The sequence below is a fragment of the Macaca mulatta genome, chromosome 5, assembly GCF_049350105.2.
Source record: "Macaca mulatta isolate MMU2019108-1 chromosome 5, T2T-MMU8v2.0, whole genome shotgun sequence".
NCBI lineage: Eukaryota > Metazoa > Chordata > Mammalia > Primates > Cercopithecidae > Macaca > Macaca mulatta.
In genome coordinates, this window is record NC_133410.1 from 39,255,796 (window position 1) to 39,279,304 (window position 23,509).

At 46.1% G+C, this 23,509-nt stretch overlaps 1 pseudogene; it reads left to right on the forward strand.

Annotated features, from left to right (window-relative positions):
* The first annotated feature begins 520 nt into the window (after positions 1-520).
* LOC700110 (keratin, type I cytoskeletal 18 pseudogene) lies at positions 521-1,790 on the forward strand (annotated as a pseudogene).
* Positions 1,791-23,509: the final 21,719 nt, after the last annotated feature.

The window sequence follows — 23,509 nt, forward strand, 5'->3', positions numbered from 1 at the left end:
CCGTTTACCTCATCTTAATATACTGATGTTTCCTTTTTATTGGATATTTAGATCATCTGTACATTTTGTCCTTATAAATAAGACTGAAATAAAGATGGTTACATATAAAGTCTTGCCCATATTTAATACTGTTCACATAATACAAGTCTCAAAAGAATGAATGGTGAATCAAAAATAGAAATATTTTTGGCCGGGCGTGGTGGCTCATGCCTGAGGATCACCTGAGGTCAAGAGTTTGAGACCAGCCTGGCCAACATGGTGAAACCTCGTCTCTACTAAAAACAAAAAAATTAGCCAGGTGTGGCAGCACACATCTGTAATCCCAGCTACTTGGGAGGCTGAGGCACAAGAATCGCTTGAATCTAGGAGGCGGAGGTTGCAGTGAGCTGAGATTGCACCACTGCACTCCAGCCTAGGCTACAGAGCAAGACTCCATCTCAATATATAAATAAATTTTAAAAATAAATAAATGGTCCTTGGCAAAGCCTGAGTCCTGTCCTCTCACTCCTCCCCAGTCAGAATGAGCTTCACCATTCGCTCCACCTTCTCCACCAACTACCGGTCCCTGGGCTCTGTCCAGGTGCCCAGCTATGGCGCTCGGCCAGTCAGCAGCTCAGCCAGCATCTATGCAGGTGCCGGGGGCTCTGGTTCCTGGATCTCCGTGCCCCGCTCCACCAGCTTCTAGCGCGGCATTGGGTTTGTGGGCCTGGCCGCCGGAACGGCCGGGGGTCTGGCAGGAAGGGGAGGCATCCAGAACGATAAAGAAGCCATGCAAAGCCTGAACGACAGCCTGGCCTCCTACCTGGACAGAGTGAGGAGCTTGGAGACCGAGAACCGGAAGCTGGAGATCAAAATCCGGGAGCACCTGGAGAAGAAGGGACCCCAGGCCATTACTTCAAGACCATCGAGGACCAGAGGGCTCAGATCTTCACAAATACTGTGGACAATGCCCGCATCGTTCTGCAGATTGACAATGCCCATCTTGCTGCTGATGACTTTGGAGTCAAGTATGAGACAGAGCTGGTCATGCACCATTCTGTGGAGAACTACATCCATGGGCTTCGCAAGGTCACTGATGACACCAATGTCACTCGCTGCAGCCGGAGACAGAGATCGAGGCTCTCAAGGAGGACCGGGTCTTCATGAAGAAGAACCACGAAGAATAAGTAAAAGACCTGCAAGCCCAGATTGCCAGCTCTGGGTTGACCGTGGAGGTAGATGCCCCCAAATCTCAACACCTTGCCAAGATCATAGCAGATATCCAGGCCCAATATGACGAGCTGGCTTGGAAGAACCGAGAGGAGCTCGACAAGTACTGGTCTCAGCAGACTGAGGAGAACACCACATTGGTCACCACTCAGACCGTTGAGGTTGGAGCTGCTGAGATGCCACTCATGAAACTGAGACATACAGTCCAGTCCTTGGTGATCGACCTGGACTCCATGAGAAATCTGAAGGCCAGCTTGGAGAACAGCCTGAGGGAGGTGGAGGCCCGCTATGCCCTGCAGATGGAGCAGCTCAACGGGATCCTGCTGCACCTGGAGTCAGAGCTGGCACAGACCCGGGCAGAGGGACAGCGCCAGGCCCAGGCCCTGCTGAACATCAAGGTCAAGCTGGAGGCTGAGATTGCCACCTCCCGCCGTCTGCTGGAAGATGGCAAGGACTTCAATCTTGGCGATGCCCTGAACAGCAGCAACTCCATGCAAACCATCCAGAAGACCGCCACCCACAGGACAGTGGATGGCAAAGTGGTATATGAGAGCAACGACACCAAAGTTCTGAGACATTAAGCCAGCAGAAGCAGGGTACCTTTTGGGGAGCAGGAGGCCAATAATCAGTTCAGAGGTAAAATAAATAAATATTTTTAAGATTTTTGATTTTTTTGAGATGGAGTCTTGCTCTGTTGCCCAGGCTGGAGTGCAGTGGCACCATCTCGGCTCACTGCAACCTCCGCCTCTGGGGTTCAAGCAATTCTCCTGCCTCACATTCTGGAGCAGCTGGGACTACAGGTGCACTCCACCACTCCCAGCTAATTTTTGTATTTTTAATAGAGATGGGGGTTTCACCATATTGGCCAGCCTGGTCTCAAACTCGTGATCCACCTGCCTTGGCCCCCCAAAGTGTTGGGATTACAGGCATGAGCCACTGTGCCTGGCCACTTTTTGATGTTTTATTCAAACATTCATTTATTTGGCTACTTAAATATTCATTTAAAAATTCTGCATGCTTTCCCTGCCTGGCCAACATGGTGATATCCCATCTCTGCTAAAAATACAAAAATTGCCAGGCATGGTGGCTCACGTCTGCAATCCCAGTACTTTGGGAGGCTGACCACCTGAGGTCAAGAGTTCGAGACCAGCCTGGTCAATGTGGTGAAATCTCGTCTCTACTAAAAATACAAAAACTAGCTGGGCGTGGTGGTGGGCGCCTGTAGTCCCAGCTACTTGGGAGACTAAGACAAGAGAATCGCTTGAACCTGGGAGGTGGAGGTTGCAGTGAGCCAAGATTGTGCCACGGCACTCCAGCCTGGGCGACACAGCCAGACTCTGTCTCAAACAAAACAAAACAAAAGAAAACATCACAAAAATTAGCTGGGCATGGTGGCACATGCCTGTAATCCCAGCTACTTGGGAGGGTGAGGCAGGAGAATCACTTGAACCTGGGAGGTGGAGGTTGCAGTGAGCCGGGATTGCACCACTGCACTCCAGCCTGGGCAAGAAGAGTAAAACTCCCTCTCAGGAAAAAAAAAAAAAAAAATTCTGCATGCTTTCTACCAATATTTATTTATTCATTTTTCTACAAATATTTATTAGACATTTATCATGTGCCAAACACTATGCCAGAGTTTTGAAATACAACAGTGAGGCCAGGTACGGTGGCTCATGCCTGTAATCCCAGCACTTTGGGAGGCCAAGGCAGGAGGATCACCTGAGGTCAGGAGTTCAAGACCAGCCTGGCCAACATGGTGAAACCCCATCTCTACTAAAAACAAAAAAATTAGCCAGGGATGGTGGTGCAGGCCTGTAATCCCAGCTACGTGGGAGCCTGAGGCAGAAGAATTGCTCGAACCTGGGAGGAGGTTGCCGTGAGCCAGGATCAAGCCATTGCACTCCAGCCTGGGCAACAAGAGCAAAACTCCATCTCGGAAAAAAAAAAAAAAAAAAACTGCATTCTTTCTACAAATATTTACTAGACCTTTATCATGTGCCAAGCACTGTGCCAGAGTTTTAAAATAGTGAGACTGGGTGTAGTGGCTCATGCCTGTAATCCCAGTACTTTAGGAGGCCAAGGCAGGAGAATCACTTAAGCCCAGGAGTTTGAGACCAGCTTGGGCAAAGTGGTAAAACCCTGGCTCTACTAAAAATACAAAAATTAGCAGGTCATGGTGGCACGCACCTATGGTCCCATCTACTTGGGAGGCTGAGGTGGGAGGATCTCTTGAACCCGGGAGTGGGAGGTTACAGTGAACTGAGATCATGCCACTGCACTCCAGCCTGGGTAACACAGTGAGACTCCACCTTAAAATAATAATAATAATAATGTAAATAAAATATTTAATTTACTATTGCAATTGGTCTATGAAGGAAGAGTAAGGGAGAATATAACTTCTGATTTGTATATGATTAGTGAAGATATTATTAAGGAAATGACATTTACACTGAAGCTTGATGAATGGCTAGATGCTGGCTGTGCAAAGAGGGAAGAGACAACATTCCAGGCAGAGGAAGTGGCATATGTAAAGGCCCAAACATGATGTGAGGGAATGTGGCAAGTTCTCTAAAATAGATGTACGTTGTAAGACATGTGTGTCATATGGCCATGTATATACTGAGGTAAAACAAGAGTGAATATGGAGGAATTAATTAAGTTATTGTAGTGGCTTATGAAGATGAAGTAGGAAGGAGAAGACTGACAGCTTGAAGTAGAGAGGTGTAAGTAGAGATAATGAAAAGTGGATAGATTATAGATTTATTTAGAAAGTAGGGCTGGGCGCAGTGGCTTACACCTGTAATACCAGTACTTTAGGAGGCCAAAGCGGGTGGATCACTTAAGGTCAGGAGTTTGAGACCAGCCTCAGCAACATGGTGAAACCCCGACTCTACTAAAAATACAAACATTAGCCAGCCGTGATGGCACCTGCCTGTACCAGCTGCTGAGGTGGGAGGATCGCCTGAGCCCAGGAGGCGGAGGTTGCAGTGAGCCGAGATTGCGCCACTGCACTCCAGCCTGGAGGACAGAGCCAGACTCCATCTCACACAAAGAAAACCAAAAAAAAAAAAAAAAAAGAGGAAAAAATGGATTTAGGGCCAGGTGAGGTGGCTCATGCCTGTAATCTCAACATTTTGGGAGGCTGAGCTGGGAGGAATAGATTGAACTCAGAGGTCAAGCCAGCCTGGACAACATGGTGAGGCCATGTCTCTACCAGAAAAAAAAAAAAAAAAAATGCTGGGCGTGATGGTGTGTGTCTGTGTTCCCAACTACCGGGAGGCTGAGGTGGGAGGATCCCTTGAGCCCAGGATGCTGCAGTGAGCCGTGTTTGTACCACTGCACTCCAGCCTAGGTAAGAGTGAGATCCTGTCTCAATAATAATAATAATAATAATAATAATAATAATAATAGGCCAGGTGCGGTGGCTCAAGCCTGTAATCCCGGCACTCTGGGAGGCCGAGACGGGTAGATCACGAGGTCAGGAGATCGAGACCATCCTGGCTAACACGGTGAAACCCCATCTCTACTAAAAAATACAAAAAAAAAAAAAAACCAAACTAGCCGGGCGAGGTGGCGGGCACCTGTAGTCCCAGCTACTCGGGAGGCTGAGGCAGGAGAATGGCGTGAACCCGGGAGGCAGAGCTTGCAGTGAGCTGAGATCCGGCCACTGCACTCCAGCCTGGGTGACACAGCACTCCAGCCTGGGCGACACAGCGAGACTCCATCTCCAGAAAAAAAAAAAATATATAATAATAATAATAATAATAATAATAATAATGGGCCGGGTGTGGTGGCTCATGCCTGTAATCCCAGCACTTTGGGAGGCCGAGAAGGGTGGATCACCTGAGGTCAGGAGTTTGAGACCAGCCAGACCAACATGGTGAAACCCCGTCTCTACTAAAAATACAAAAATTAGCTGGGCGTCATTACAGGCACCTGTATTTATTTGATAAGTAATATCAAATGAAATGAACAAGGATGATTACTGCAGTAGTGTTTGTGGAAAAAACTGACTATACCCTAGGACAGCAAGGTCAGGAATTTGAGACCAGCCCAGCCAACACAGAAAAACACCATCACTACTAAAAATACAAAAAATTAGCCAGATATGGTGGCACATGCCTGTAATCCCACTTCTCTGGAGGCTGAGGCAGGAGAATTGTTTGAACCTGGGAGGCAGAGTTTGCAGTGATTCAAGATTGCACCATTGCATTCCAGCCTGTGCCACAGAGCGAGACTCCATCTCAAAAAACAAAACTAAACATAAATGCACTGTAACTTTGTCATACAAGGGATTACAAAAAGTAGTCAAAGGGACTAAAGTTACCTATACAAACATGGAAAAATGTAAAAATTACCTCAAAATGGATTACAGATTTAAACGTAAAATGTAAAACTATAAGCGTTTAGAAGAAAACACAGGAGAAAATCTCCAGGACCTCTGCCTTGTTGAGGAATTCTTAGATGTGACACCAAAAGCACAATCCATTAAAAAAAAGGATACATTAGACTTCATCAAAATTAAAAACTTTTGTTGTGATTTACCAATCACATATCTGATAAAGAACTCATATCTAGACTATATGAATAATTTTCAACTCAATAGTAAAAAAAACAAAAACAAAACCAATTAGAAAATGAGTAAAACCCAGCCAGGCATGGTGGCTCACACCAGTAATCCCAGCACTTTGGGAGGCCAAGGGAGGAGGATTCCTTGATCCCAGGAGTTTGAGACCAGCTTAGGCAACATAATGACACCCTCACTTCTACAAAAAATTTTAAAAAATTAGCCAGGTGTAGTGACACACAACTGTAGTCCCAGCTTGGGGAGGTTGAGGTGGGAGGACCACTTTAGCCCAGGAGGTGGAGGCTGCAGTTAACTGTGATCGTGCCACTACACTACAGCCTAGGTAGCAAGACTTTGTCTCAAAAAAATTAAAAAATTGGCCAGGCACAGTGGCTCATACCTGTAATCCCTGCCTTTTGGGAGGCTGAGGTGAGCAGATCACTTGAGGTCAGGAGTTCAAGACCAGCCTGTCCAACATGGTGAAAGCCTGTCTCTGCTAAAAATACAAAAATTAGGCGGGCGTGGTGGTGCTCGCCTGTAATCCCAGCTACTTGGGAGGCTGAGGCAGGAGAATTGCTTGAACCTGGGAGATGGAGGTTGCAGTGAGCTGAGATTGTGTCACTGCACTCCAGCCTGAGTGACAGAGCGAGACTCCATTTCAAAAAAGAAAGAAGAAAGGAGGACTCCAGGAGAGAATGAAAGTTGTGTTATAGTTATAGGAAACTAAAACTAAATGCCTTGTAGAAATATCAATCATGTAAATCCAGAAACAGGCAACCCAGCCCATTTTGAGGAAATTACATAAGTGGAATCAGGCCATAAGTATGCCCTTGAGACTGGCTTTTCCAGGCTGTATAATGCCCTAGAAAGCCACCCAATTTGTTGCATGTATCAATAGGTTGTTCTTTTTTTTTTTTTTTTTTTTTTTTGTTGTTGTTGTTGAGACGGAGTCTCGCTTTGTCACCCAGGCTGGAGTGCAGTGGCCGGATCTCAGCTCACTGCAAGCTCCGCCTCCCGGGTTTGAGCCATTCTCCTGCCTCAGCCTCCCGAGTAGCTGGGACTACAGGTGCCCGCCACCTCACCTGGCTAGGTTTTGTATTTTTTAGTAGAGGCGGGGTTTCACCGTGTTAGCCAGGATGGTCTCGATCTCCTAACCTCGTGATCCGCCCGTCTCGGCCTCCCAAAGTGCTGGGATTACAGGCTTGAGCCACCATGCCCGGCCTAGGTTGTTCTTTTTTAATGCTGGGTATTCCATGGTATGGATGTACCACAGTCTATGTAACCATTCACCATTTTTTCTAAAAACTATTTATTTATTTTATTTTATTTTGAGACGGAGTCTCGCTCTGTCACCCAGGCTGGAGTGCAGTGGCACGATCTCAGCTCACTGCAACCTCTGCCGCCCAGGCTCAAGCAACTCTCTGCCTCAGCCTCCCAAGTAGCTGGGATTATAGGTGACTGCCACCATGCCTGGCTAATTTTTGTATTTTTAGTAGAGATGGGGGTTCACCATCTTGGCCAGGCTGGTCTTGAACTCCTGACCTCGCAATACACTGCCTCGGCCTCCCAAAGTGCTGTGATTACAGATGTGAGCCACTGCACCCATTCTTTTTTTTTTTTTTTTTTTTGCTATGGAGTCTTGCTCTGTTGCCCAGGCTGGAGTGCAGTGGCATGATCTTGGCTTCTTGGCTTACTGTGACCTCTGCCTCCCGAGTTCAAGTGATTCTTCTGCCTCAGCCTCCTGAGTAGCTGGGACTACAGGCACGTGCCACCACTCCTGTTTAATTTTTGTATTTTTAGTAGAGACGCAGTTTCACTGTATTGGCTAGGCTGGTCTTGAACTCCTGACCTTGTGATCTGCCCGCCTGGGCCTCCCAAAATGCTGGGATTACAGGCGTGAACCACTGCACCCAGTCATCATTCATCTTTTAAGGGACATTTTGGTGGTTTCCGGGTTAGGACTATTTCATATAAAGCTTCTGTGACTGTTCATGTACAGTTTATATGTGAACATACATTTTCTTTTTTCTCTTTCTTTTTTCTTAGACAGAGTCTTGCTCTGTCAACTGAGCTGGAGTGCAGTGGCGCAGTCTCAGCTCACTGCAACCTCCACCTGCCGGGTTCAAGTGACTCTCCTGCCTCAGCCTCCTGAGTAGCTAGGACTACAGGCGTGCGCCTCTACGCCCAGCTAAGTTTTGTGTTTTTAGTAGAGACGGGGCTTCACCATGTTGGTTGGCCAGGATGGTCTTGATCTCTTGACCTTGTGATCCTCCCGCCTTGGCCTCCCAAAGTGCTGGGATTACAGATGTAAGCCACCGTGTCCGGCCTGATGAATTTTCATGTATCTGGGATAAATGCCCATCAGTACATGTTGGTTTGTATGGTTAATATATGTTTCGTTTTTTATCAAACTGTCAGACTTTTTCCCAGAGTGTTGTATCATTGTACATTCCCACAAGGTAGGAGCAATTCAGTTTCTCTGCATTCTCACCAGCATTTGCTTTCATCACTATTTGTTTTAGCTGTTCTAATAGGTGTGTAGGAATATCTGTTTATGGTCTTAATTTGCATTTTGATAATGGCTAGTGAAGTTGAACATCTTTAAACATGCTCATTTGTATCTATACAGTGCATTCTTTTTGTTAAAAAGTCTCTTTATGTCTTTACCCATTTTCTTTGTTTAATTCCTTAATTTTTAAACTTTTTTAAGTTTTAATTTTTTTTTAGACGGAGTCTCACTCTATCTCCCAGGCTGGAGTGCAGTGCAACGATCTCGGCTCACTGCGACTTCCACCTCTCTCAGGTACGAGCAACTCTCCTGCCTCAGCCTTCCGAGTAGCTGGGATTACAGGCACACACCACCACACCCGGCTAATTTTTGTATTTTTAGTAGAGAAGGGGTTTCACCATGTCGGCCAGGCTGGTCTCAAACTCTTGACCTCAAGTGATCCACCTGCCTTGGCTTCCCAAAGTGCTGGGATTACAGATGTGAACCACCATGCCCGGCCTTGGTCTCTGTCTTTACTGTTGACAGCTTTCCTCAAAGGTCTGATGATCCTTGAATATTCAGTTAAAAACACCAGATTTTTAACTGAACCGCTGCATAGCTGACTGGAAGCTCTTTGTGAGTTTGCAGGTCTTGTCAACTTGTGGGCTTATTTTTAGATTCCCTAGGTAGTCAGCCAGCTTTTGTGTGCAGGTATGTGTGTGGTACCCCAAATGACAGTATGTGTAGGTATTTTCTCTGTAGTAATTTACTTTATCTGGAGAAAAACTAATTTTCTGCCTGGCTATTGACTTTGTAGCACTGGACTGAGGAATCTCACAGTTCAATATGCAACCTTTTTTAGTTTTTTTTTTAAAAAAGCAAGTACTAAACTAATATTCTGCCTGGCTATTGGCTCTGTAGCACTGGACTGAGGAATCTCACAGTTCAATATGTAGACTTTTTCTTTTTTTTTTTTTTTTCTGAGATAGAGTCTCATTTTGTCACCCAGGCTGGAGTGCAGTGGTGTGATCTCAGCTCACTGCAACCTCCGCCTCCTGGGTTCAAGCGATTCTCCTGCCTCAGCCTCCTGAGTAGCTGGGATTACAGGTGCACACCACCACGCCTGGTTAATTTTTGTATTTTTAGTAGAGACGGGGTTTTACCATATTGGTAAGTCTTGTGTCGAACTCCTGACCTTGTGATCTGTACACCTCGGCCTCTGCGCCTGGATGCCCTTTTTTTTGTTAAAAAAAGAAAAAGAAAACAAAGCAAGTACTCTGGAAACTCTGTAGACTTGTTTTTGAGATGGAGTCTCACTCTGTCGCCCAGGCTGCAGTACAGTGGCATGATCTCAGCTGACTGCAACCTCTTGCCTCCTGGGTTCAAGCAATTCTCCTGTCTTAGCCTCCTGAGTAGCTGAGATTACAGGCATCTGCCACCATGCCTGCTAAATTTTTTGTATTTTTAGTAGAGATGGGGTTTTGCTATGTTGCCCTGGCTGGTCTCGAGCTCCTGATCTCAAGTGATCCGCCTGCTTTGGCCTCCCAAAGTGCTGGGATTACAGCTGTGAGCCACCACTCCCAGCCTGTAGACTTTCAAGGAATTCTCACCCGATCTCTCTTCCTTTCTGCTGCTCCCCAAGCTTCTCAGATTGTTTCTCCCCAGAAAAAGTACTTGTGGGAGTGGGGAAGGGGTGGCTGCCTGACTGATTGGAGTGACGGAGGGCTTGTAGGGCTGCTTTTCAGTCTTCAGACACCGCTCGCTGTCTTCACTGTTCCTACACTGCCTTCCAAAGTACCAGGCTTCAGTCCTCGAGTTGTGTTGCTTTTTGTGGGTCTTCTCCAACAAAGCTTGGCCTTCCTCTGCTCTGCTAATTTAGTCACCATTCCTCCATCTGCTTTTTGTCTTCATGTGCTGTGGGTTTGGGGAGAATAAATGTTTCCTAGTTTTATTGAAGATAGCATTTGTGTTTCTGTTTCTTGTTCTGATTGTGTTTTGGGGAGATTAAAAAAAATAGTCTAGAAAGGTCAATGTTCAGCCATTGAAAACCTGGAAGCTGTGGAGGTGACTTCTAGCAATTGCCTCCATTATTGCTGTCCAAACATGTTTAAAAAAAAAAAAATACAAAGAGTGCTCTGAAAGCAGTTCTGTCTGCCCATACTCTTTGCTCAGTGGCAGTGCCAAGTAGTGCTGCGCCTAACCATATTGGAGCCTGAGGCAAAAGAAAAAATTAGTAACACTGATCTAATCTTTATTTAACATTTCAATATTTTGTTCATTATGGAGTTTTGCTGCACCTATTTTGACTTAAAAATACTGCATTGGCCAGGCATGGTGGCTCACGCCTGTAATCTCAGCACTTTGGGAGGCCGAGGCAGGCGGATCACCTGAGGTCGGGAGTTCGAGACCAGCCTGACCAAAATGGAGAAACCCCATCTCTACTTAAAATACAAAAAATTAGCCAGGCATGGTGGTGCATGCCTGTAATTCCAGTTACTTGGGAGGCTGAAGCAGGAAAATTGCTTGAACCTGGGAGGCGGAGGTTGTGGTGAGCCGAGATCATGCCATTGCACTCTAGCCTGGGCAACAAGAGCAAAATTCCTTCTCGAAAAAAAAAAAAAGAAAGAAAAGCATTAAAATACTATTTTAAGGCTGGGCATGGTGACAAATGCCTGTAATCCCAGCACTTTGGGAGGGCAAGGTGGGTGGATCATCTGAGGTCAGGAGTTGAAGACCAGCCTGGCCAACATGGTGAAACCCTGTCTCTACTAAAAGTACAAAAATGAATTGGGCATGGTGGCATAGGCCTGTAATCCCAGATACTTGGGAGGGTGAGGCAGGAGAATCGCTTGAACCCAGGAGACAGACGTTGCAGTGAGCCGAGATCATGCCATTGCACTCTAGCCTGGGTGACAAGAGCAAAATTCCGTTGAAAAATATTATTTTATTACTAATATTACTTACTATTATTATTTATCACTTAATTACTGAGTGCTTTGGCGCCTTTTACATTTTACATCCCAGTTAGGTGACTTATTTCCTTCATCCTAATCCTGGTCCTGGGATGTATCACTTTTTTTTTTTTTTTCTGAGACAGAGTTTCACTCTTGTTGCCCAGCCTAGAGTGTGCAATGGCGAGATCTCGGCTCATCGCAATCTCTGCCTCCTGGGTTCAAGTGATTCTTCTGCCTCAGCCTCCCAAGTAGCTGGGATTATAGGCGCCCACCACAACGCCCAGCTAATTTTTTGTATTTTTAGTAGAGACAAGGTTTCACTGTATTAGTCAGGATGGTCTCAATATCCTGACCTTGTGATCCGCCCGCCTCAGCCTCCCAAAGTGCTGGAATTACAGGTGTGAGCCACTGCGCCCAGCTGGATGTATCTCTTTCTTCAGCTAATCATGCCCCACCCTGCAAGCCACTACAAATAAACATTTCATCTATTTGCTTTTTTTTTTTTTTCTCAGACCCTTTAGGTCTGAAACAGAGTTTAGGATGAAATATGTCATCTAAGCAAATACAACCTGGTTGCCATGCAAACTTACACCTTCAAGACATATCCCACAGTCATGCTTTCAATCAATTTATCTTCCTGGCTGGGCGCGGTAGCTCATGGGCTGTAATCTCAGCACTTTGGGAGGCGGAGGTAGGAGGATCACTTGTGGGCAGATCAGGAGACCAGTCTGGGCAACATGGTAAAACCCTGTCTATCAAAAATACAAAAAAACTAGCCAGGTGTGGTCCCAGCTACTAGGGAGGCAGAGGTGGGAGAATCGGTTGAGCCCAGGAGGTAGCACAGGTTGCAGTGAGCCAAGATCCTGCCACTGCATTCCAGCCTGGGCAATAGAGTGAGACCCTGTCTCAAAAAAAAAAAAAAAAAAAGGAAAAAAAAAAAAGAAGAAAATTATCTCCTTAATACATGGCTGTTGCTGAGTGTTCTCCTCTGTTCATAGAAAGAGTTGGTCTCTTATAAGAAATAGAAGATTGGGTCAAAGAGAGCCCTATCAGTATAATTAAGATGCCATTTTTTGTTTTTTTTTTTAAGACGGAGTCTCGCTCTGTCACCCAGGCTGGAGTGCAGTGGCACGATCTCAACTCACTGCAACCTCTGCCTCCGGGTTCAAGCAATTCTCCTGCCTTAGCCTCACGAGTAGCTGGGTCTATAGGTGCCCGCCACCACACCCAGCTAATTTTTTTTTTGTATTTTAAGTAGAGACGGGGTTTCACCACATTGGCCGGGCTGGTCTCAAACTCCTGATCTTGTGATCCGCCTGCCTCAGCCTCCCAAAGTGCTGGGATTACAGGCATGAGCCACCACTCCCAGCCAATGCCAGATCTTTATTCATACATGGTGCATAATGTAAGGACTGGGGTGGCACTGCTGATTCCAAAGCTTTGTTTTGGTTGGTTGTTTACTAAAATAAAGTGAGATTAACAGAGACGGAAGCATTTCCTCTAAAGTATTCTGGTGTTCATTTTTCTGCTAAAAACCTTGACATGAAGTAAAAGCAGTAACACTTCCTCATTTATCTCTACAATCACTACTATCACATGTGGGCAGCGTCAGAAAAGGATCTTCCCTTTTCTTTTCTTTTTTTGTTTTCGAGACAGAGTCTTGCTCTGTCATCCAGGCTAGAGTGCAGTGGCACAATCTCAGCTCACTGCAAACTCTGCCTGCCGGGTTCAGGCAATTCTCTTGCCTCAGCCTCCCGAGGAGCTGAGATTACAGTCATGAACCACCATGACCAGCTAATTTTTGTATTTTTAGTAGAGAAAGGGTTTCACCATGTCCCAGTCTGGTCTCAAACTCCTGACCTCATGATCTGCCTGCCTCAGTCTCCCTAAGTGCTGGGATTACAGGTGTCAGCCACCAAGCCTGGCCTTTTTTTTTTTTTTTTTTTTGAGACTGAGTCTCACTCTGTCACCCAGGCTGGAGTGCAATGGCATGGTCTCAACTCACTGCAACCTCTGCCTCCTGGGTTCAAGCAGTTCTCCCACCTCAGCCTCCCGAGTAGCTGGGAGTACAGGTGTGTGCCACCACACCTGGCTAATTTTTGTAATTTTAGTAGAGACATGGTTTCACTATGTTGGCCAGGCTGGTCTCGAACTCCTAACCTCGTGATCCACCCACCTCGGCCTCCCAAAGTGCTGGGATTACAAGCGTGAGTCACTGCACTCGGCCTTTTGTTTTTTGGTTTTTTTTTTTTTTGAGACAGAGGCTTTGCTCTGGCCCAGCCTGGAGTGCAGTGGCATAATCTCGGTTGACTATGAGCTCCACATCCCGGGTTCAGGCCGTTCTTCTGCCACAGTCTCCCAAGTAGCTGGGACTACAGGCGCCCGCCACAATGCTCAGATAGTTTTTTGTATTTTTAGTAGAGACGAGGTTTCACCATATTAGTCAGGATGGTCTTGATATCCTGACCTTGTGATCCACCCATCTCAGCCTCCCAAAGTGCTGGGATTACAGGCGTGAGCCACCGCTCTGTTCCTTTTTTTTTTTTTTTTTTTTAGAGGGAGTCTGGCTCTGTCACCCAGGCTGGAGTGCAGTTACACGGTATCGGCTCACTGAAACCTCTGCCTCCCAGGTTCAAGCAATTCTCCTGCCTCAGCCTCCCAAGTAGCTGGGATTACAGGCGCCCACCACCACGCCCGGCAAATTTTTTGTATTTTTAGTAGAGATGGGGTTTCACCATGTAGGCCAGGCTGGTCTTGAACTCCTGACCTCAGCTGATCCTCCTGCCTCAGCCTTCCACAGTGCTGGGATTACAGGCATGAGCAACTGCACCCGGCCAGCATCCTCCCTTGCTAATGACAAGATTTTTCAAGATTTTTCATGGTTAAATAGATGGAGGAGAAAGGCATTTTGGCTGCAAGGGAGTACTAAGATTAATGGTTGAATTTGTTTGTTCTTTTTTATTTTTTTAAGACAGAGTCTCGCTCTGTCGCCCAGGCTGGAGTGCAATGGCACCATCTCAGCTCACTGCAATCTCCACCTACCGGGCTCAAGCAATTCTCCTGCCTCAGCCTCCCGAGTAGCTGGTACTACAGGCACGCCACCATGCCCAGCTAATTTTTTGTATTTTTAGTAGAGACAGGGTTTAATCATGCTGGCCAGGCTGGTCTTGAATGTTGACCTCGTGATCCGCTCTCCTTGCCCTCCCAAAGTGCTGGGATTACAGGCGTGAGCTACCATGCTCGACTGTTTATTGTTTTGAGTTCTTGTTTTAATTGACTATGACAATTTAGGGATGTCTTGTAGACCACTGTCCATTGCTACAGTGAAGAACGATCATGTAGAAGGCATTCTCAGTCCTTGTGTGTTCATAGGAAATCTTAACATTTTGGGGATGTTATCTCTGTAAGCCACAGAGGCACCATGTCTTAATAAAGACACAGTGGTCACCTCATGCCTTACTTGCTATATCATACCCTTCAGGAAGGTCCAGGACAATGCCCTTCGAAGTCTCAAAGTGTGCACTGTGGACCAGAGTTGGTTCTGGAACTGTTGTTACTTGTCTGGGCTCAGATAATCATAGAAATTGAGTACAAGCATTTGGAAAATTTCACAGCAGGCCGGGCGCAGTGGCTCATGCCTGTAATCCCAGCTCTTTGGGAGGCCAAGGCAGGAGGATCACAAAGTCAGGAGTTCAAGACCAGCCTGGCCAACATAGTGAAACCCTGTCTCTACTAAAAATACAAAAAGTAAGCTGGGCATGGTGGTGGGTGCCTGTAATCCCGCTACTTGGGAGGCTGAGGCAGGAGAATTGCTTGAATCCAGGAGGCAGAGGTTGCAGTGAGTGGAAATCATGCCACTGCACTCCAGCCTGGGCGAAAGAGGGATACTCCGTCTCAAAAAAAAAAAAAAAAAAAAAAAAAAGGCCAGGCATGGTGGTGGCTCATGCCTGTAATCCCAGCACTTAGGGAGGCCGAGGTGGGCAGATCACAAGGTCAAGAGATCAAGACCATGCTGGCTAACACAGTGAAACCCTGCCTCTACTAAAAATACAAAAATTAGCTGGGCATGGTGGCCCACGCCTGGAGTCCCAGTTACTCAGGAGGCTGAGGCAAGAGAGTTGCTTGAACCCAGGAGGCAGAGTTTGCAGTGAGCTGAGATCTCGCCATTGCACTCAAGCCTGGGTGACACAGTGAGATTTCGTCTAAAAAATAAAAATAGACTGGGCGCGGTGGCTCACACCTGTAATCCCAGCACTTTGGGAGGCCGAGGGGGCGGATCACAAGGTCAGGAGATCGAGACCATCCTGGCTAACACAGTGAAACCCCGTTTCTACTAAAAATACAAAAAATTAGCCGGGCATGGTGACGGGCGCCTGTAGTCCCAGCTACCCGAGAGGCTGAGGCAGGAGAATGGTATGAACCCAGGAGGTGGAGGTTGCAGTGAGCTGAGATCGCACCACTGCACTCCAGCCTGGGCGACAGAGCCAGACTTTGTCTCAAAATAAATAAATAAATAAAATAAAATAAAATAAATAAATAAATAATAAAAATAAAAAATAAAAATAAATAAATAAATAAATAAAATAGGCCTGGCGTGGTGGCTCACACCTGTAATCCTAGCACTTTGGGAGGCCGAGGCAGGTGGATCACTTGAGGTCGGGAGTTCAAAACCATCCTGACCAACATGGTGAAACCCTGTGTTTAGTAAAAATACAAAAAATGTAGCTGGGCTTGGTGGCAGGTGCCTGTAATCCCAGCTACTCAGGAGGCTGAGGCAGGAGAATTGCTTGAACCCAGGAGGTGGAGGTTGCAGTGAGCCAAAGCTGTGCCACTGCACTCCAGCCTGTGCGACAGAGGAAGCCTCCGTCTCAAAATATATATATATATATATGTATATATATATCTAAAACAAATTAATTAAATTAAGTAAAAGTTAAAAAACACATATTAAGACTGTCAAGCAAAAAAGAAAAAGAAAAAACAAACAAACAAAAAAACAAAAAACCCCAAACCACACAGTTATTATGTCCCAGTTCTGGCAGGTCAGGAGTCTGGCCTGGGTTGGCCAGATCTTCTCCTCAGGGTCTCTCTAGGCCAAAAACAAAGTGTTGGCCATAAATCTCATCTGAGGCTCGAGGGCCTCTTTCAGGCTCACTGTGGTTGTTGGGTTGTTGGTAGAATTCAGCTCCTTGTGTTGTATTGTTGGCGTTCCCATTTTCTTTCTTTTTTTTTTTAGATGGAGTCTTGCTCAGTCGCCCAGGCTGGAGGGCAGTGGCGCGATCTCAGCTCACTGCAAGCTCCGCCTCCCGGGTTCTCGCCATTCTCCTGCCTCAGTCTCCCGAGTAGCTGGGACTACAGGTGCCCGCCACCACGCCCGGCTAATTTTTTGTATTTTTAGTAGAGACGGGGTTTCACCATGTTAGCCAGGATAGTCTCGCTCTCCTGACCTCGTGATCCGCCCCCTCGGCCTCCCAAAGTGCTGGGATTACAGGCGTGAGCCACCACGCCCGGCCCCCGTTTTCTTGCTTGCTGTTGACTAACGACTGCTCTCAGCGCCTCCAGTTGCCTCAGGTGCTTGCACTCAGCACCCTCCATAAGCCCATTCGCAACATGCCGGTTCACTTCAACTTCAAGGCCAGTAGGAACGTGTCTCTCTGTTGCTTTGCATTCTTTTATTTTTTAAATTTATTATTATTTTTTGAGACGGAGTCTCGCTCTGTCGCCCAGGCTGGAGTGCGGTAGCGCCATCTCAGCTCACTGCAAGCTCCGCCTCCCGGGTTCACGCTATTCTCCTGCCTCAGTCTCCAGAGCAGCTGGGATCCCAGGCGCCCGCCACCACGCCTGGCTAATATTATTTTTTTATTTTTTTTTTATTTTTAGTAGAGATAGGGTTTCACCATGTTAGCCAGGTTGGTCTTGATTTCCTGACCTCGTGATCCGCCTGCTTCGGCCTCCCAAAGTGCTGGGATTACAGGCATGAGCCACTGCGCGCGGACCGTTTTGCATTCTTTTAAAGGGCTTACAGGGCCAGGTGTGGTGGCTCACACCTGTAATCCTAACACTTTGGGAGGTCAGGGCAGGTGGATCACTTGAGGCCAGGAGTTCAAGGCCAGACTTGGCAACATGGCAAAAACCTGTCTCTGCAAAAAAAAAAAAAAAAAAGAAAAAAAAATTAGCTGGGGGTTGCTACAGTCCCAGCTCCTCAGGAGGCTGAGGTGGGAAGATGGCTTGAACCCAGGAGGTGGAGTTTGCAGTGAGCTGAGATTGCACCACTGCACTGCAGCCTGGGTGACAGAATCAGACCCTATCTCAAACAAACAAACAAACAAACAAACAAACAATAAGGGCTTACTGAATTAGGACAGGCCAACCAAGAAAATCTACTCTTTGATTAACTCAAAGTCAACTACAGAACAGTGATCTATCTAATTAAGGGAATAATACAGAGAACAGGAATCTCTAGGCTGGGCGCGGTGTCTCATGCCTGTAATCCCAGCACTTTGGGAGGCCGAGACGGGCGGATCACGAGGTCAGGAGATCGAGACCATCCCGGCTAACACAGTGAAACCCCGTCTCTACTAAAAATATAAAAAAATTAGTTGGGCATGGTGGCGGGCGCCTGTAGTCCCAGCTACTCGGGAGGCTGAGGCAGAAGAATGGCGTGAACCCGGGAGGCGGAGCTGGCAGTGAGCTGAGATCAAGCCACTGCACTCCAGCCTGGGTGACAGAGCGAGACTCCGTCTCAAAAAAAAAAAAAAAAAAAAAAGAGAACAGGAATCTCTGGACCATCTTAGAATTCTGCTTAGCAAACATTTTCTCTTCCCTTTGTTGAAAGTCCATTAGATACCCTGCAGGACTTGCAGCATGTGATGGCATTGGGGTACAGGGGAGAAAATCATGTGATTACGTAGCTTAATTTTTTTTTTTTTTGAGACAGGGTCTCGCTCTGTTGCTCAGGCTGCAGTGCAGTGGCATGATCATGGCTCAGTGCAGCCTAGACCTCCCAGGCTCAAGTGATCTTCCCACCTAAGCCTGCAGAGTAGCTGAGAATACAGATGTGTACACCACTCCCAGGTGAATTTTGTATATTTGGTAGAGAAGGAGCTTGGAAAAAAGTGATTTTGAAACTGATAAGGATTATTGAGGGTTAATTAGGTAAACATCTTGCAATGTTTGGCTTACAGATGAATAGCACATTGTATTAGTTACATACATATATATACACACGTATATATACACATTTTTTTTTTTTTGAAACACAGTCTTGCTCTGTCGCCCAGGCTGGAGTGTCAGTGGCATGATCTTGGCTCACCCCAACTTCCGCCTCCCAGGTTCAAGTGATTATCCTGCCTCAGCATCCTGAGTAGCTGGGATTACAGGCATGTGCCACCATGCCTGGCTAATTTTTGTACTTTAATAGAGATGGGATTTCACCATGTTGGCCAGGCTGGTCTGGAACTCCTGACCTCGTGATCTGTCCACCTTGGCCTCCCAAAATGCTGGGATTACAGGTGTGAGCCATCATGCCCGGCCAAAAAGAGTAAAATTTTTTTTTTTTTTTTTTTTTTTTTGCGCGACAGGGTCTTGCTCTGTCGCCCCAACTGGAGTGCAGTGGCTCGATCTCCGCTTACTGCAAGCTCCGCCTCCTGGGTTCACGTGGTTCTCCTGCCTCAGCCTCCTGAGTAGCTGGGACTACAGGTGCCCGCCACCATGCCTGGCTAATTTTTTGTATTTTTAGTAGAGACGGGGTTTCGCCGTGTTAGCTAGGATGGTCTCCATCTCCTGACCTCGTGATCTGCCCGCCTCCACCTCCCAAAGTGCTGGGATTACAGGCGTGAGCCACCGCGCCCAGCCCAAAAAGTAAATTTTAATACAATATAGACATGGGCAGGTCTCACTGTCTTGCCCAGACTGGTCTCATACTCCTGGGCTCAAGTGATCCTCCCACCTCAGCCTCCCAAAGTGCTGGGATTACAGGTTTGAGCCACTAAGCCCTGCCAAGATTGGCATTTGAATCAGTGGACTGCCACCTTCATCTGATGTGGGCAGGCACCATCCAATCAGCTGAGGGCCTGGATATAACAAAAAGGCAGAGGAAAGGCAAACTGCTGCACTCTCTCTTTTTGCTCGAGCCAGACACCTATGTTATCCTGCCCTTGGACATCACAACTCCAGGTTCTCTAGCCTTTGGACTCCTACAAGAGGCCTCCTAGGTTCTCAAGCCTTTGGCCTTCGACTAAGAGCTAAACCATTAGTTTAGCTCTCCTGGTTATAAGACCTTTGAACTTGAGGCCAGCGCGGTGGTTCACGCCTGTAATCCCAGCACTTTGGGAGGCCAAGGCGGGTGGATCACAAGGTCAGGTGTTCGAGACCATCCTGGCTAACACGGTGGAATCCCGTCTCTACTAAAAATACAAAAAATTAGCCAGGCGTGGTGGTGGGCGCCTGTAGTCCCAGCTACTAGGGAGGCTGAGGCAGGAGAATGGCGTGAACCCGGGAGGCGGAGCTTGCAGTGAGCTGAGATGGCGCCACCGCACTCTAGCCCGGGCGATACTCTGTCTCAAAAAAAAAAAAAAAAGACCTTTGAACTTCTACTGAGTCACGCTGTCAGCTTCCTTGGTTCTCTAGCATGCAGATGGCCTAATGTGGGACTTCTCAGCCTCCATAACTCTGTGTAACATTTCTCCTAATAAATGCCCTCTCGTCTCTCTCTCTCTCTCCATCCTATTGGTTCAATTTCTCTGGAAAACACTGACTAATACAAAGAGAGAGCTCAAGAGTGTGAAATATTCTTTTGAGAGGTCAGGCAAAAAATTGTTTGCTGATTATAGTGGCATGGAGATTGGTAGTGATCTTAGTAAGAGGAGTTTCAGGGGAGTAGTAAAGATGGAAGTCAGGGTGCAATGAGTTCAAGAGTGAATATTAGAAAAGGATAAACTTTGTGTTGGATTAAAATAAATGGTGACAGAATGAACTTGTGGTTTTTGATATATATATTTTAAAAACATAGAAACAATTATGAACATATATGTATTTGTGCATTGACGTACATACAATTTCTGGCCGGGCGTGGTGGCTCATGCCTGTAATCCCAGCACTTTGAGAGGCCGAGGCGGAAGGATCACCTGAGATCGGGAGTTCGAGACCAGTCTGACCAACATGGTGTACTAAAAATACAAAAATGAGCTGGGTGTGGTGGTGCATGCCTGTAGTCCCAGTTACTTGGGAGGCTGAAGTACGAGATTTGCTTGAACCCAGGGGCAGATGCCACAGTGAGCCAAGATGGCACCACTGTACTTCAGCCTGGGTGATAGACTGAGACTCTGTCTCAAAAAAACCCCAAAAACATCAAGACCAGCCTGGCCAACATAGTGCAACCCTGTCTCTACTAAAAATACAAAAAATTAGCTGGGTGTGGTGGTGGGTGCCTGTAATCCCAGGTACTTGGGAGGCTGAGGCAGGAGAATCTCTTGAGCCTGGGAGGCAGAGGTTGCAGTGTACCGAAATGGCGCCATTACACTCTAGCCTGGTCAACAAGAGGGAAACTCTGTCTCAAAAACAAACAAACAAAAAACAAAAACAAACAAACATACATACAATTTCTTAACTCTATTCACTAAGATGGCCTGGGGGCTGGGCTCAGTGGCTCACCCCTGTAATCCCAGCACTTTGGGAGGCCCAAGTAGGAGGATTGCTTGAGCCCAGGAGTTCAAGGCCAGCCTGGTCAACATGGCAAACCCTGTTTCTACAAAAAAAAAAAAAAAAAAAAAAAGACAAAAATTAGCCAGGGGTGGTGGTGCACATTTGCAGTCCCAGCTACTTGAGAGGTTCAGGTGGGAGGATTGCTTGAGTCTGGGAGGTCAAGGCTGCAATGAGCTGTGATCATGCCACTGTACTCCAGCCTGGGTGACAGAGTGATACCCTGTCTCAACAAAATAAAATAAAATAATAAAAAAGAGGGCCTAGGAGCAGTGATACCCCAGTAGCAATGAGTACAACTAGTGCTCAGATCTTGGTCCCTTAGTAGTAGTCTTTGATGAAAAGAACCTCCTTCGAGCTCTTTGGAGAAGTGCTTGTTTCCAGGGTTGGGAGAGGATGAGCCTGGAACATCTTGTAGTGCCAGAAAATAAAGAACTGCTTAAACAAAGAAGTGGAGGCTGGGCATGGTGGCTCATGCCTGTAATGCCAGCACTTTAGGAAGCTGAGTCAGGTGGAATGCTTGAGTGCAGGAGTTTGAGACCAACCTGGGCAATGTGGGGAGACTCTGTCTCTACAAAAAATAAAAAATTAACTGGGAGTGGTGGCAGGTGCCTGTAGTCCCAACTACTCAGAGGCTGAGGTGAGATGATTGCTTGAGCCTGGGAGGTTAAGGCTGCAGTGAGCTATGATTGCACCACTGCACAGCCTAAGTGACAGAGCTAGACCCTCTCTCAAAAAAATAAAATAAATAAATAAATAAAAATAAAAAAGGAAGTGGACATGTCAAAAGGACTCATAAACTAATCTGAAGGAGTGCCCAATTACCAAACCTGGAACAATCTAAGAAACAATATAAATAATGACGGTATTGGATTATAATCCATGGAATAACTATCCAGGAGTCCATACTGACATAAATATAATTAAATGAATAAATGAGAGAGCAGGAACAATTATTTTTTACAGAAAACTTCCAATTAATAAATGTAGAATGAATGTGGGAAATATACAATCTCCAATATATAAACACAACAGTAATTGTTGCAGGCAAGACCCACTGATGAATGGTAAAATCAGTGGTTGAGGCCAGGTGCAGTGGCTCAGGCCTATAATTCCAGGACTTTGGGAAGCTGAGATGGCAGGATAACTTGAGGCTAGGAGTTCAAGTCTACCCTTGGCAACCCAGAGAGACCATGTCTCTACAAAAATAATTTAAAAAATTAGCTGGGTGTAGTGGAGTGCACCTTAGTCCCAGCTATTTGGGAGGCTGAGGTGGAGGGATTCCCTGAGCTCAGGCATTTGACTCTGCAGTTATGATTGTGCCACTGCACTCCAGCCTAGGTGATAGAGAGAGACCCTGTCTCTAAAGATAAAAAAAAAAAAAAAAAAAAAAAAATCAGTGGTTTGAGGAGAAACAGGACATTTGCATATCCTCAAAGTAACTCCTCAAAGATATTTATCAATATACAAACGAAAAGACAGTAATTTAATTCCTGATAGATACCAGCCTAACCAAGTGACCAAGATTAATACCAGTAATAAGATGTATTAGCATCATATATCCTCTGATATAATGCATTGAGAGAACTTTTGATATAACTTTTGTGGCATTTTTGTCAAAAATCCACGACTTCAATCTAATTATGAAAAAAATGCCAGATAAACTGAATTGAGAGATATTTTGCAAGATGACTACTAATACTCATCCAAGTGTCAAAGTCGGCTGGTGCAGGGGCTCACGCCTGCAATCTCAGAGCTTTGGGAGGTTGAGGCTGGAAGATCGCTTTAGCTTAAGAGAACAGCCTGGGCATCAGAGTGAGACTTTGTCTCTACAAAAAATTTGAAAAGTAGCTGAGTGTGGTGGCCCATGCTCATCTCTCAGCTATTTGGGAGGCTAAGGTGGAAGGATTGCTTGACCCGGGGAAATGGACGTTGCGGTGAGCCAAGATCACACATTGCACTATAGCCTGGGTGACAGAGCGAGACTCTGTCTTACAAAAAAAAAAAGTGTCAAAGTTATGAAAGACAAGGAAAGACTGAAGAATTGTCATAGATTGGAGAAGACTAAGGAAACACAACTAAATGCAGTATGGGATTCTGGATTGGATCATGGAACAGAAAAAGGACATTACCAACATGGTGAAAACTCATCTCTACTAAAAATACAAAAAGTTAGCCAGGCGTGGTGGTGCAGGCCTGTAATCCCACTACTCAGAAGGCTGAGGCAGGAGAATCGCTTGAACCTGGGAGGTGGAGGTTGCAGTAAGCCAAGATCATGCCACTGCCCTCCAGTGTGGGCAACAGAGGAATACCCACCCTGTCTCAAAAATAAAATAAAATAAATTAAATTAAAATAAATAAATAAAAAGAAAAAGGACATTAGGGAGAAAACTGGTAAAATCCAAATAAGGTATATAGTTTATAGTGATTTAGTAATGTTAACTTCATAGTTTTGATCATTGTACTATGCTTGTGCATGTTTTTAACATTAGAGGAAGCTGGGTGAAGGGTATATGTGAATTCTGTACTATTTTTATAACTTTTTTGTAAGTGTAAAATTATTTCGAAATAATTTTTTTTTTAAAGGCATAT